This window comes from Squalius cephalus, assembly GCF_949319135.1.
Source record: "Squalius cephalus genome assembly, chromosome: 22".
NCBI lineage: Eukaryota > Metazoa > Chordata > Actinopteri > Cypriniformes > Leuciscidae > Squalius > Squalius cephalus.
The window spans coordinates 31,322,943-31,337,252 of NC_137143.1; the positions used below are offsets into that span (position 1 = coordinate 31,322,943).

Below are 14,310 nucleotides of genomic sequence, written 5' to 3' on the forward strand. Positions count from 1 at the left end.
TTAAAAGGATAAGAAAGAATTGGAAAGAATCAGTGAATTATGAATAATTTACTGCCACTGTGTGAATATTAAGTAATCATGTAATCAATAAAAAGTAAGTGTAGCCTACCTACTCTGATTATGAATATTTTAAAACATAATATAATCTAATTACAAGTGTTACACTTTTTGGAATCTGATTACGTAATCCAGATTACAAACAGGAAACGTTCTCAGAATTTCTGTTCGTCAAACATTTTTTTAAATGTTACTTGTTTTAGAATGTTGAGAGAATATTCAAAAGTAACGTTCCCATGATGTTTGCAAAATGGAATGTTCCCGTAACGTTCGCATAACCCGGAAAAAAAAACCTGGATGTTCATGTATCATTCAGAAATAGCGTTTTCATAACTTAAACTGGACATGACTTATCAATTGTGCGCAATATGCATGTTGAGGCGATGGCGCTCGTGGATCCCGCAGATCGAGCACTTCACTTCAGTCAGATATCTTCAGTTTATCTGTCTGGGATCCGCCAGAGGAAAACGAGGAAAAGGCGTTCGAGGTCAAGGGCAGCAGCTGTGAAGGTGGAACGCGTTCTCCAGCATCCAGCCTGCAATCGCCTGTCAGGAAGCCCCCAAAACGCAGACATTAATGCAAATTATAGTTTGATAATTTAATAACTCGACCGGCATGATCTGTCCGTTTTATTGTAATTATCATCAGCCAGGGGGTTGCGTTCCATCATGCTAAAATAAACATCATCTATCATCCTTGCTGATGATTAGCCCGTGACAGGCCGGGAAGCTGGTTTGCATAAATCAGGCCTGATGGCGTCCGGCTCGATTTTCCACAGGCCCAGATTAGATGGCGTCCGCTGGGCGAGATATAAGGTCATTGTCGTGGCAATAATCAGAGTTCGGTGTGTTTCATACATCCAACTAGTTAGTTAATGTAGTCTAAAGCTGTGCAGGCTGGATGCAAAATTAGTTTCGATTCAGAATTAATATTAAATAAAACAATCAGCAAATCCTAACATGCATCTTTTGTTTTCCAAGAAAATCATACAGATTGGAACGACACAAAGGTGAGTAAATCATGACAAGAATTTGCATATTTGCATGAACTGTGAAGGCAAGACAGTACAGGTGAATAATGTAACATTTTTAACTAATAGATATCACATACTTTCCTAGTTGAATACAGTACAGACAATGGTTTATTTTGTATTACAAGTTTTCTTAAGTGTTTAAATATGCAAATGATGCATTATTAAATTAAATATGCACTAAAAAAATTGCTTAGGCCTACATTTCCATTATTAATCAGATAATATGTCAACACTTTCATCATGTTTTTAGGAATAAAATGTATAAATCTGGCGAAGGATATATAGATAGGTATAAAACTGTAAGGTTTGGTGTGTGTAAAGCTGCTGAAGTGGAGATTTCTGACTCACGGTTTAAAGAATATATGTAAGAATTTTCATGTATTCATTTCTTTTTTATTGCCGATGTGTGAACATCTTATATAACGAGACCTTCCCCGACTCCCCAGGTTGTCTATGAAAGCCTGTAGATTGATGTTTATGTGAAGGACTTGAGTCGTTTTTGCCGGGAAAATCAAAAGCATGAGACGTTTATTCCCGAGAGCCTCTTAATGACACATGAAACGAACGAATGCTTATACAATGTTCAGGATAATATTCTGAAAGAGCCGTTCTGTACTGTAATGTTAATGTGTGTCATGGATTTATTCAAACTGTAGTCTCACATTGCCAGATCTATATAGTCTATAGTCTCAAATATGCTTTATATTCAAACTATCATAACAGTGTAATTTTAATGAGCTCATCCGTCGACATGATGCCGGTGAATCTCAGATCTGCTGTAAACACACACATCACTATGATCAGATGCTTTCTGAACTGATTTCTGTGTGTTTATTCCGTTATTGAGAGGAAAGATCAGCACTTATTTACATATTCATCTAAAGTCAGCAGTGGACGGCGTCGGGATGTTTGTTAACAGTATATCACTGCAAAGTTATTTTCAACTTCTTTTTACTTCTAAGCAAAGAACGAAAAAGAACTTCGCCGTGAGTATATCTGCAAAATACACCAAAATCTTGCATGAAAAAACTATTAATTTGCTTGTAGTGTCTTGCATTAATTTAATACAGAAATTAAATCTCAGAAGTCACTCTCACTAACTTTGAGGAAACAAATATTTTTTATAAGTGTTGGTTTAAGTCTAAATGGTTTAACTACTTGTCTTGATGTATAGTTATTAGAAAGCAAAAGTGTTTCATGCAGTCAAACATGCTCGTTGAATGAAAGAGACAGCGTTTATATTTGTTCTGGGGCCTTTAGTGTTTGAACTGTTACATGAGGGAAGATCTCTGAATCTAAAGCCGCTCTCTCTCTCTTTCTCTGTTACCACAACAGAAGACGCTCCAAACGGACAGGCTTTGTGAAGATGTAAGCTGCATTATTTATGTTCAAACCGCCGTTACGTTGTTGACCCGTGTGCATTGAGATGAAAGCGAGGTGGCCGCTGTGTTTTGGGTTTGGGCCCCGGAGTCCTCCGGCTGTTTGTCTTGTCAGGGTAAGAGGGGTTGTACAGGGAAGGCTGTTTTTTCCTTTAGTTTAAAGGGGTGGTTGATTATGATTTCACTTTTCTAACTTCAGTTAGTGTGTAATGTTGCTGTTTGAGCATAAACAACATCTGCAAAGTTACAACACTCAAAGTTCAAAGCAAAGGGAGATATTTGCTTTTAAAGAAATCGCTTTATAAGGACTACAACAAACGGCTGGTAGAGACTACACCACATTCCTCCCGGGTTAGTGACATCACCAACCCTAGAATTTACATAAACCCCGCCCCCTGAACACGATTTACAGATTATCAAGACAGAATATGCTAATCAATGACTAGAAGATAACTACACATCAGCTTCATAAACTCATCAACTAACCATTCAGAAATGTCCTGTTGCTTCTACATGTTGTCTCTTCTTCTTGAGTCTCTCCATCATTGTCTGACTCCGGTTTGAACATAAAAGGCTAAAAGTTTTAGAAATTTTCAGTGCATGAAAAAGGACATAAGCTGTTGAAGCTCCGCCCCCTGTGCCGGGAGCAGCCGCTTATTTGCATTTAAAGGGACAGACACAAAAAAACGGAGCGTTTTTGCTCACCCTCAAAAAGTGACAATTTTAACATGCTATCTACAAATATCTGTGGGGTATTTTGAGCTAAAACTTCACACACACTCTGGGGACATCAGAGACTTATTTTACATCTTGTGAAAAGGGCATTATACCACTCCTTTAACTCATTTTCTTGACACTCTACATACAGCTTTTTTAGTTCAAAACTAATTTATTTCTTTAAATTATTTTTAATCAGGGCTTGACAATATCACTCGCCAATCCGCCCAATGCGGGTGGTTTCACTGCAATGTAGTGTTGTCAAAATCTCGATTATTAGCATTATTTTACTCATTCCCGCAGATTTTGTTCTCACACCCAAAGTGCGTGCTCATAATGCCGCCTCTCAGTTCTTTTTCGCTGCTTATTGCACTTCAACAGTCAAATACACACAAAATAATGTCAAAATGATCAGTTCAGTTATGTTTTAAGTGAACATAAACAATTGAGGAAGAAAACACATGTGTAACAGTATATCAGATCCGTGTGTCAGGTCTTAAAGTGACAGCAAATTATGAGATAATATGAAAAATATCTATATGGCTGTTTTTCCCCATGGTGTTGCCATGGATCCGTCCGAAATTGTGGCTAGTAATTTTGGAAAACCACTAGCCTGGTGAGCAAAAAAGTGAATGTCATGTTTCTAATATATAGCCTATAGCCTATATTCTTGTTTTTTATGGAATATTGCAGTATTTATTATAAATGGTTTATCGGTGCATATCATTATTTTTTAAATTAATGTGCCTCGTAATCTTGAATCAGAATAACTTCCCCCTCCCTCTTGCATCATCTTGTCTCTTCTCTGATGATGTGGGCGGGGCAACCTGTCACTCACATGAGATCCACCAATAGCAAATCACAACCATCCAATCAGTTCCCCACAGACAAAATCAAGCCCCGCCCACATTTGTTCTTGTTCCAGAAGTTTTTCACTCGGATATACGGCACAATAGTGTAGAAAAGGCTAGTGCAACTTCCCTTTCATACTGGATTTAGCAATAATACCCATGTTAGGTGGTATACAGTAGTGTGCAGAAGCCTGTGTGTGTAACGGCGCAACAGCGTCCAACTCAAGGTCTTGACTTGATCTCTGACCTCCTCGTGTCTTTATCTTCACGTTTAGGCTGACCTGCATGCCAAGGGGATGCTGGGAATGTTTTCCCACCTATAATGTGTGTGTTCAACACCTCGGGTGCTAAAAGCTGCCAGCGTTTCGTGAAGTGAAAAACCTGCTCTAAATTTAACTGGAGGACATGCTCTTATTTTCCCTCCTTCATAGACGGATGGAGGGAGAAGTGAAGAGATGGATGGATGATAGATGAGAGCTTGTCTGTCTAATATGAAGAAATAGTCCAGATCAATACAACAGATCAAAAATAAATGGTAAAGCTTTACAATAAAGTCTCATTTGTTAACTAATATATATATATATGAAACCTTATTATAAAGTTATTGGTTACACTTTATTTTACAGTATGTGTAGTTACCCAAGAAAGTGCTGGTACTGGTATACTGTACTGGTTTGTATAACCCAGTTATTGTAATTGCTATAATAAATACACAGTGTGCATGTTCATGCGGAGCAGGACTGTAAGAGAAAGTGCTGTAAAATAAGAAAGGCATCCGACAGTGAATATCTCCACTTGTTTGATGAGCTTTTCATGGAGCGATTAGGATCATCTATTACTGAAACATGGCTCGACGTCCAAAAGCGTAACCAAAACATCCGTCTCTTCAGATCAAAATGGATCCTGCATATCACAAGAGCTCTTTATCACAATTGTCCCTAAAAGTCCCAAAAACAGATGGTATGTTATTTCAAAACAGATGCTATTTTGCATAGAAACATGGCATGAATATTTATGTGTAATTATTCCATGACACTGACAGACCTGGAGTCCAGAATTCCTCTGGCGGGCCGCTGCAAAAAAATAAAATAAAGTCACGGAGAGAATAAGAAATATAGTTTTAGGGACACAAAAACCGTCCCACTTACAGATGATGATAACTTACTCCTTTCTAATTGAATTTACAGATCTCGGAACAAATCGCCACGTAAGGATTGGTGCATTTTTGTTGCGAGCGTGTTCATGTTCATGCAGGATCTACACACGACTTTCTTTCCACCTTTAGTGTGATTAATGTCTGTCCCGTACCAGCACACGAAACAAACACGCTCTCGTCTTTCTCCCTGCTTCCGTGGCTGAACTGACCTGGAACCAGATCCTCAGGAGCTGCAGTCGTGCTGTAGACCAGCGTTTGTTGTCGCTGGTGTGTGTTACGTACGTGTGTGTGCTGGTACGGGACGGTTGCATGAGGGCTGTCAGCTCCCGGGGGTTTGTTAGGGAGTTACAGCTGCGATTGTGTGCGTCCAGATGGAGCTTGTTTCTGCTAAATCTAAACCACCCTATAACACTTAAGTTAGCATTCCTGGTAAAGCTGTACCACATGCAGAGGAGATGAGTGTGTGTGCACAAACAAATACACACAATTACAATCATGAGCTGGATGTTTCAGAAGTCTCTCTGGAATATAATAGTAGTGTACTGTATATAAACTTCACAGTATACTCTGAGATGCATGCATGTATACATTAGGCAACAAAAAAACTAACTTTAGCATGCATCATTTTGATCACATGACCTCAGTATTTTGCATGTTGTAAAGCATTGCACTAGCGACGCCATATTAGTGGCTCAAAATCAATGGATTTTGGTGAAAGTTAATGAATAATGAGTGCAGCCGAAATGTACAATTTCACTTGTGAAGTATTTCTTATTGATATTTTTCAGTATTGCATGAAATATTATTCATAGAGCGCTTTTCAAGGTACTCAAAGACGCTTTACAGGAGATAAAAATATCAAATGCAATATACAAACAACAAAAGCAATATAATAGAACAGTAACATTTTAGTAAAAAAATAAAATAATAATAATATATATGTATGTATATGTATTCACTTTTCAGGGAATATTTTTACTGATCTTTGTGCAATGCATTCTGGGATTTTTGTGAAAGATACATGTGATGCCTGGATAAAAGAAGGTACTTTAGAAAGGAAACTTAATAATGCTACAGACTTTATATCAGTAGATTATATAGACTATATAATGGCTTAAAATGCTGTCTAGGTTTGGAACAGAACATTATAAAAGATATATACTTTATATAACATTATATACACCAGATATAGTGATATCAGCCTTGCTCTTTGTTGTTCAAGGCAATTAACAAGTGACACTTTACATGAGATAAAAATATCAAAAGCAGTATAAAAAGCATAAAAATAGCTAAAGTATTACAATATAACCAATAGCACACAACATAAATCAAACATGAAACGTTTGTTTTTATTTATTTTTTTATATTTATTCACTTGTACAATGCATGGGATTTTTGGTGAAGGATACATGTGATGCTTGGCTAAAAGAAGGCACTTTAATCTATGACGCCTTAAAATGGTGTCTAGGTAGGGAGCTCACTAGAGTTTGGAACAGGACATAAAATGCACCCTATCCTCGTGGTTCTCAGCATGCTCATGCTCATCTCTGAAGTGGGTTAGACAGTCCTGCCGCAGGGTCCTTCCCCCGTCGCTGACCTCTGGGCACTATAGAATTATGCAGTTAGAAATATTAATATTCACCAGACCCGCCCTCCTGACCCCCGGCATTCACTCCGGTATCAACCGCACACACTGATTGGCTGGGTGGTGGCGTATTATAATGAGGAGGGCAGAAGTCAGTGGGACAGAGCCATGAGATATTAATAAGCCTTAAAAATCGGCCCCTGAGGACCGCCGCTCCTCCGTGATACCACCTTTAAATCTGCAGGATCTTCGTCAATCTCATGAGCCTTTGCGCTTTCTCTCTCTTTCGCCTCTGGCTTGTGTTTCAGAGTCACTCGACCGACTCGACGAAGGTTCACACCCACATTAAAGAGAAAGCACAAATGATCTCTTTAATATCTCTATTGTGTCTCTTAGAAATGAAGAGCAAATGCCAAAGTCTCCTGCTTCTCCGACGTCTTTCTACAACTCGTTATATTTTGTTAATTAATTTTTTTTGCATGGGTTTTTACTTACTTCCCAAGAGTAGAGATAACTTTTTTAATTTTGTACATTTAAATAAACTGAACAAATCAAACACTGTACACAAGTTTTCTTAATTCAAAAATAGTTTTTTAAAAAGACCCTAATTATGTCATGTATGGAAGCTTATTGTTTTCACCACGGAATAATAAAAAAGGTAATTGCATCTTTTTATAACTCGCAATTGTGAAACTGTAAAAATGATATGACCAATAAATCATGGCAACAGGTTTTTACATTAGCTCATTTTGATATTTATGCAATTTCAACATTTTTATAAGATATACGAGATTCAAGTCGATTTTTAAAGTCCGTTTAATATAATTTATGATGAAATGATTGAAATTTGGGAGAGCAACTGAACTTAAGTTTTTAAGATGAATCAGGTGAAAATGTTTTACTGTTTATATCTCACAACTAAAGTCAGAAATGTGTGTCAATTCCAATAAACTTGGAATTGTTGGGGGGAAAGTCAAAATTGTGAGATATAGTACTTTTATGTAAATATAGTATAATTACTTTTTTTTTTTTAATTTATTTTTTTATTCCGTGGCCAAAACAAGTGTAAATACATACTGTATGTGTCTCTACAGTTGAAGAAATCTGCAATCAAAAGTTAATCTGCAATCAAATATGAACTCAAATAATCCTGCTATTCACATTTTATAGCTTTGTACTCTTACTGGATGACAACTATTGACTCATTAGCAAAATTATCATAGACAATGAGAAATCCTGGGGTATAAAAGAGAAACTCAGTCTGTGGAAAACAAAGTATCTCATCAGAGTTTCTGGACAAGGTTAGACATGATTCTCGGAGACGTCTTGTTATGTCCGCCCGTCTATCCTTGTGTTTTTGGTGTCTGGTGTTTGACGTGTCTTTACTGGCCTTGTCAGGGTTTGAGTTTCAAAAGACATCTGAAGACAGAATCAACAACCTGTGATCAAAGCTGTATTTCCAGCATCATTACTCCAGTCTTCAGTGTCACATGATCCTTCAGAAATCACTCTAATATCCTGATTTGCTGCTCAAGAAACAGTTCTGATTATTATCAATGTTGAAAACAGTTCAAATAAAACAGATAAAACAACTTTTGAATTGATTTGTATGAGAACCAATATTAAACTGTCAAAATATCAGAACATTTGAAAGAACACAAGCAAAGTTGACTCCATAAACTGAAAAAATAGTTGTGTTTAAAATCACCATTATTATGATCAGTGTTATTTCCGGTTGGACACCTACTCCTTTTTTAACAAGTCTAATGGTGTTAAACAATAAAATAAAAAGCAGTATGATTGGACTGATTTTCAAAAGGTTAAAGTGACACAGGTCTCCCGGAAATCCTGGAGAATTCAACCAATCAGAGTTTGTTTTGTTCCGCATCGTGTTTAAGGGCGTGAAAATGTAAAGTCCAGACTGGCGTCCATCTAATAAATTATTCATTCAAGAACACTGTGTAAACATGACGGCTTTCTTTTTCCATAAGGGGGTTTGGCATCACCACAGCTTTGTTTCTAAGCGAACATGACAAACACTTCTCACGGAAACCTGTAGAATTCAACCAATCAGATAATGACTTTGAAACTCCTAAAGTGTTTCCCATTTTGTGTGCATTATGCATCAGACGATCAGCAAACGGTCTATAAGTGTGTCTTTCCTTTTACTGAACAACACGTAAAATAACGCTTTCTACATTTACTCTTCTAATGCAGTTCCGTGCAAAGCATGCTGGGAACTAGTTAGTTATGTCAACAAAAATGGTTCATGTAGTCCCAAAATAAAAGGATTATGTTAACTTTTATGTAAGTGTATTGAACATAATGAAATTAACTTGTGACTAGGGCTGTGAAACGATTAATCACGATTATTCGCATCCAAAATAAAAGTTTGTGTTTACGTAATATATGTGTGTGTACTGTGTATAATTATTTTGTATATATAAATACACAGACATGCATGTATATATTTAAGAATTTTTATTTATTTATATATTATATAAATATATACAGTATATACATGCAAGTATTTCTTAAATATATACATGGATATTTGTGTGTATTATTTTAGATGCGATTAATCGTTTCACAGCCCTACTTGTGACAAAACGTTCAAGAATTGTTGCATCAGCCCATTTTTACAAACTAATTTGAACATATTTTTGGTCTGTGTAAAGCTCCACATGCAGAAGATGTGTTCTTTAGGTGAGAGACATCAACGGTCCCCTGAACACCCAGAATGTCTCGTCATGCAGGTCTTCCTTAGATTAAAGGCTCAGCGCTAATAAAACACGAGGCTCATGGTCTCGATTCTGAGCTCACGGCGAATGATCAACCTGAGTTTGATGAGGAACCTCTGAGGCTCTCGGCTGCTTTAAAGGCGTCTTTCCCTTTCATCAATAGTCTTTCAGTCAACACGTCATGGTTGATACAGATCAGTAGTGGAGGGTCTCCCGGGGTTTGCTCTCTGAGACCGGCGAGAGAGATCTGAGAGATTCCTCTCTCCGGCAGGCCACCAACTCATTTTCAGTGTTAAAAGCTGGAGAGTGCTTGAGGAGGCTGATTCTCCTTCTCGCTTTATTAATTATCTCCCACAACAGTGGCTCTCGCGCTGTCAGAGAAACACTCGTGATTAGAGCTGCCTGTCTCTCGTGAGAGCTTTTCCAAACCCTGTTGATGCTGGCAGAGATCTGCACTGGCAAACGGGGCATTTAAACGCATTTGTATGTGGATTATAAGGAAACATTAATCGGCTGTACTGGGTGAATCTCACAAAACAACACTGGGAACCCGAATGAGTTGGCAAAACTCAAAAAATGTAAGGCAATCAGGTGCCTCAAATTTTTTAAGTTAAGAAATTCAAAGTTTAAGTTGGCAGAACTGGCTTTTTATTTTGTACTTGTACATTTTAATTGTTCTTAACTTGAAATGTTTGAGTACTTCCATGTAATCTCAATGTGAACATTTTTATTAGTATAAACTTAGCTAGCTTTAACAAGCTAGTTTGCTAACATACTAATTTGTTAACATGTTAACAATAGTATGTTATGCAGTAGCACTTGCTGTATGTGTGCAGGAATATAAAGGTGTTATTTGCTCTCAAATCAAGCTCATGCACCACTCGTCACCATGATGGTTACTATCCTAAAACCAACATTAACAGAAATTCTTCTAAATTAGCTTAACAAAACATTAATCACTTAACATCTTGCACAAAAAAAACCCCAAAAAACACTTTATATTACACTTAATTTGAGCATTTACTCTCCCTTTCGAGTGCCGTCGGCAAAGCATGCTGGGAAATAGACATCCCAGCCATTTCAGTTAAACGTAAGTTCGTCTAAATTAAAAGAAATAATTTCATAAAACTCAAAACAATGAAACAGTTCAGTTTACCTAAAATATATCAGTTCTGTGAACTTGAAAGAAAAAGAAAGTGCTAAAACTCATAAAAGTTCATTTGACTGAACTAATTAGTTTAATTTGTTTGTCCTACTCAAACCAATTAATTATTTTGTGCGTTAGGGTTTACAGTGAAGAACACATCCAGCTCATGTTTCACCCCAAAAACAAAAGATAAAAAAAGAGCCTGTTACGTTTATGATTTTTGCATTGTGATTTATCCAAAAAAAGTACATCCCTCCTTAATTCTATGGACTGTAATGCAAAAAAAAAAAAACATTTCTAATAATAATAATAGTAATTATTATTACATTAAATAATTTACTTGTATTAATTTAGCAGATTTACAACAAAGCAATTCATCCTGCAGAGGCAATACAATTAAAACGTTTCAAACATTATATAGCCTAGAGTACAGGCACAATGCAGAAAATATTAATAAGAAATATATAATAAGCAATATTGAAAACAGTCAAGAAGTGCTTTTTAAGAAAGTTAAGCGGGCAAAAAAATATGAGTTTTTAGATGTTTTCCAGGTGGTATATACACTTTAAAAACTGCAATTGTTACTGTACAATGTAAAAAATTATATGATCAATAAGTTATGACAACTTATGTTTTTACATTGCTCTAACTCATCAAAATAAGTTAAGCAATTTTCAACTCAAACTTAAGTCAGTTTAATGTAATTTAAGTTGAAATGACTTAAACATCCAAGTTGATTGTATTTCAAAATTTAAGGCAGCAACTTTGTTTTTACAGTATATATATATTTATAGGTTTTTGTGAGATTCAACCCAAGCTCATATTTTTGTTCTAAAATATGTCAGACTGCAATTCATAACACAAGTATGCAGTGCATTAAGCATTTGCATACTGGCGTATAGTCCGTTTCCGGACTTATAATGACTGAATTTTCCTCAAACCCAAACGAGAGTCTGGAGGAGAAATTTACATGTTATTATTGTAGTAAAATAAATGACCTATCAAAGATTCCAGCACATGCTCCATCAAAGAAGATCTGCGCTTGTGGGAGAATAAAACTGGCTGTGGGAATGTCATGTTATAATAATAATAATGACGAAGAGGTTCAGAAGTGGAACAGAAGATCCAGAAACTCTGAATGAAACTTAACCTCTGAGTAATTAGTGTTCTGACATTTTAACTCACATCGTAGTGTCGTTTCTGTCATATTTGCACACAGATTATCCTGATTTACTTGATGATGACTGACCTCAGTAAATGAGAATGCATTAAATGTGTTACACCTCTACAAGAGGGTCCCATCATGCTTTGCAGCATAAACAGCTAATCAGAATATTTCATTTAATTGAGATGAAATGATCCGAATTGCAAAAAAAGGCTCCGAAAGGCAAATATGTTCATTGATCCAACAAACACCAACAGTGTTGTTGAATCAGTTTGTTCAATCCTGTTGGTGTTTGTTGTGAACCAACATTAATCCAACAGCAACTTTAAGATCTTGTTAGGATGTAATAAAGGATGCGATGACATTGAATTCTGGTCAATACCAATAAATTATTTTCAAAAAATGAAAAGAATAAATACATATAATAATAAAGTAACTACATAATAATAAAAAAAAAAATCATGTTATGGCCAATAACCCATAAATGGTTGATTATACATTCCAACTTTGAACATTGTGACCATTTTTTTAAAAGTATATATTTAAGTACTGTTAAGTAATATTAATTGAATACATACATACTATATGGTTAGGATTAGGTTTGTTTTAGGGTTAGTTGCATGTATTTATGCATAATTTATATGTAACGTGTAACAAGGACACTAAAATAAAGTGACCGAAATTTCTGATATGAATTTCTAGAGTTTCGTAGCCTCATAACGACATCAGCGGTAACCTGGATATGTCGTCAGATGAAAGGCGAGTCTGACCCGTCTTTGATGTGTTCTGAGTTTCCGGACTCTGACAGAAGGCTGAAGTCTCTCGTCATCTCGTCTGATTCCTCTGGTCAGTCAGTGTTTGTGTGCGAGTGTGACCCGGAGGTCATGAGATGGAGTCGTGCCCGCATACACAGGCCCAGTTCACTGACTACAGCCTCACCCTGCAGTGTGTGTTAATTAGCGTCTCTTCCCGCCTTCCTGCCCGCGTCTTTAATTGATTGATCGGTGTGTGTGTGTGTGTAGTTCTCCGGTCTGCTCTCTCTGCTCACCCAATCCGTCACACCACTGCTCATGCGGACAGCAGCACTACATTACAGCATCGTTAGCTCAGAGATCTCCTGAGCCCCGCTCTCAACACACACCATTACCAAATCCCACAAGAGTCGCTCTTTCTCCTATTAAATCTGTCTGTCTTTCTCCGCGTCCCTCGTTGGACTCCGACGGGAAGTTAATGGATGCTCTTTTTCTGTCCCATATAAAGTTTCAGGTGACACTGTTTGGGATTCTTTCAAGAGAGACGTCAATATTTGCTTTCACGTCACTTTGTTAGAGGAATAACCTATGCAGTTTAAGATCTATTTGTGGCTTAATGCTTTTTTTATTTGATTAAAAATGTGTTTATGCTAATGCATATTGCACTTACAGTTGAAGTCTATAGGGCAAGACATTGCATCTGGATTGAGATTAAAAATAAACACAAGTATCACCACAAAAATATTCATGTTCATAAGAGACTAAAATGACTTTCTTTGTGCGTGCAATGTTATATCAGATATTTCAATGCATTTACATTTAAGAGCAAACATACAGACCTAAAACATAGAAATGAGGCTTAATCTTAAAATATCCAATATTGACTGTCTGGTAAAAATAAACTAAATAAATATTTTCTTTATATTTTATACTTTATATAAATTTAATATCTGCTCACCAGAGAATTTCAACTATACAGAAAAAAATTCCCAAAATTTTCTGTAGCATTCTTCAGAATTTTGTATTTAGATGCCTCATAATGTTTCACTTTTATCCAAATCAAGACGCAATTCTTCCTGGGAGTTTAGTAACATGAGAAGTGCCACAAAGTTCTCACAAAAGTACGAAGCTACTACAGATGTAGATGAGAGGATATCATCTGGATATCAACTCAACAAGTATAAAACCAATAAACACTAAGACAAATCCATATACACAGGATTTATGTCAGAAACACATAACCAAAAGTTCACGCACAAAAAACAGTTTCACTACAAATAACAAAAAGCAGCAAATTTAGGCTTTTACTGTAAATCCTCTGGTACACTTGCCCATATTGACTTCCACTGTAAAAGCATTAATGTAAAGTTTTTACCAACTGAGGGAGAAGTCAAAATGATTTGGTGTCTGTGAATCAACAGCTTATCAATAAATGTCTGCGGTAAACAAACCATGCATATATATGATTGAAAACATTTTGACTGGCCTTATGTGAAATTAGTCTCATATTTTTTAAACATATCGCTCCAGAAAGCACGCACATTTTAATTGTCTTATATAATTTAAGGCACATGCGGTTCTCTCAGAAGGTCACTAGGGTCGTGCCTTTACAATGCCTTTCAAATCAAACCTCTGGCAATTTCTCTTTTGTGCGCGCTCAGACTTCAACGCCTTTTTCCCCGACGTTTTCTTTTTCATCCTCAGGCTATTCCTCCTAAGGCTATTTT

At 36.4% G+C, this 14,310-nt stretch overlaps 1 long non-coding RNA gene across 2 annotated transcripts; it reads left to right on the forward strand.

The window, feature by feature from the left end:
• Positions 1-422: 422 nt before the first annotated feature.
• LOC307150542 lies at positions 423-2,573 on the forward strand. 2 transcript variants are annotated; one of them, XR_013819746.1, is made up of 3 exons: positions 423-566; positions 1,038-1,066; positions 2,426-2,573. It is a non-coding gene; the product is annotated as an uncharacterized lncRNA (long non-coding RNA). The 2 variants fall into 2 exon arrangements; XR_013819747.1 differs by lacking the exon at positions 2,426-2,573 and adding an exon at positions 1,940-1,996.
• Positions 2,574-14,310: the final 11,737 nt, after the last annotated feature.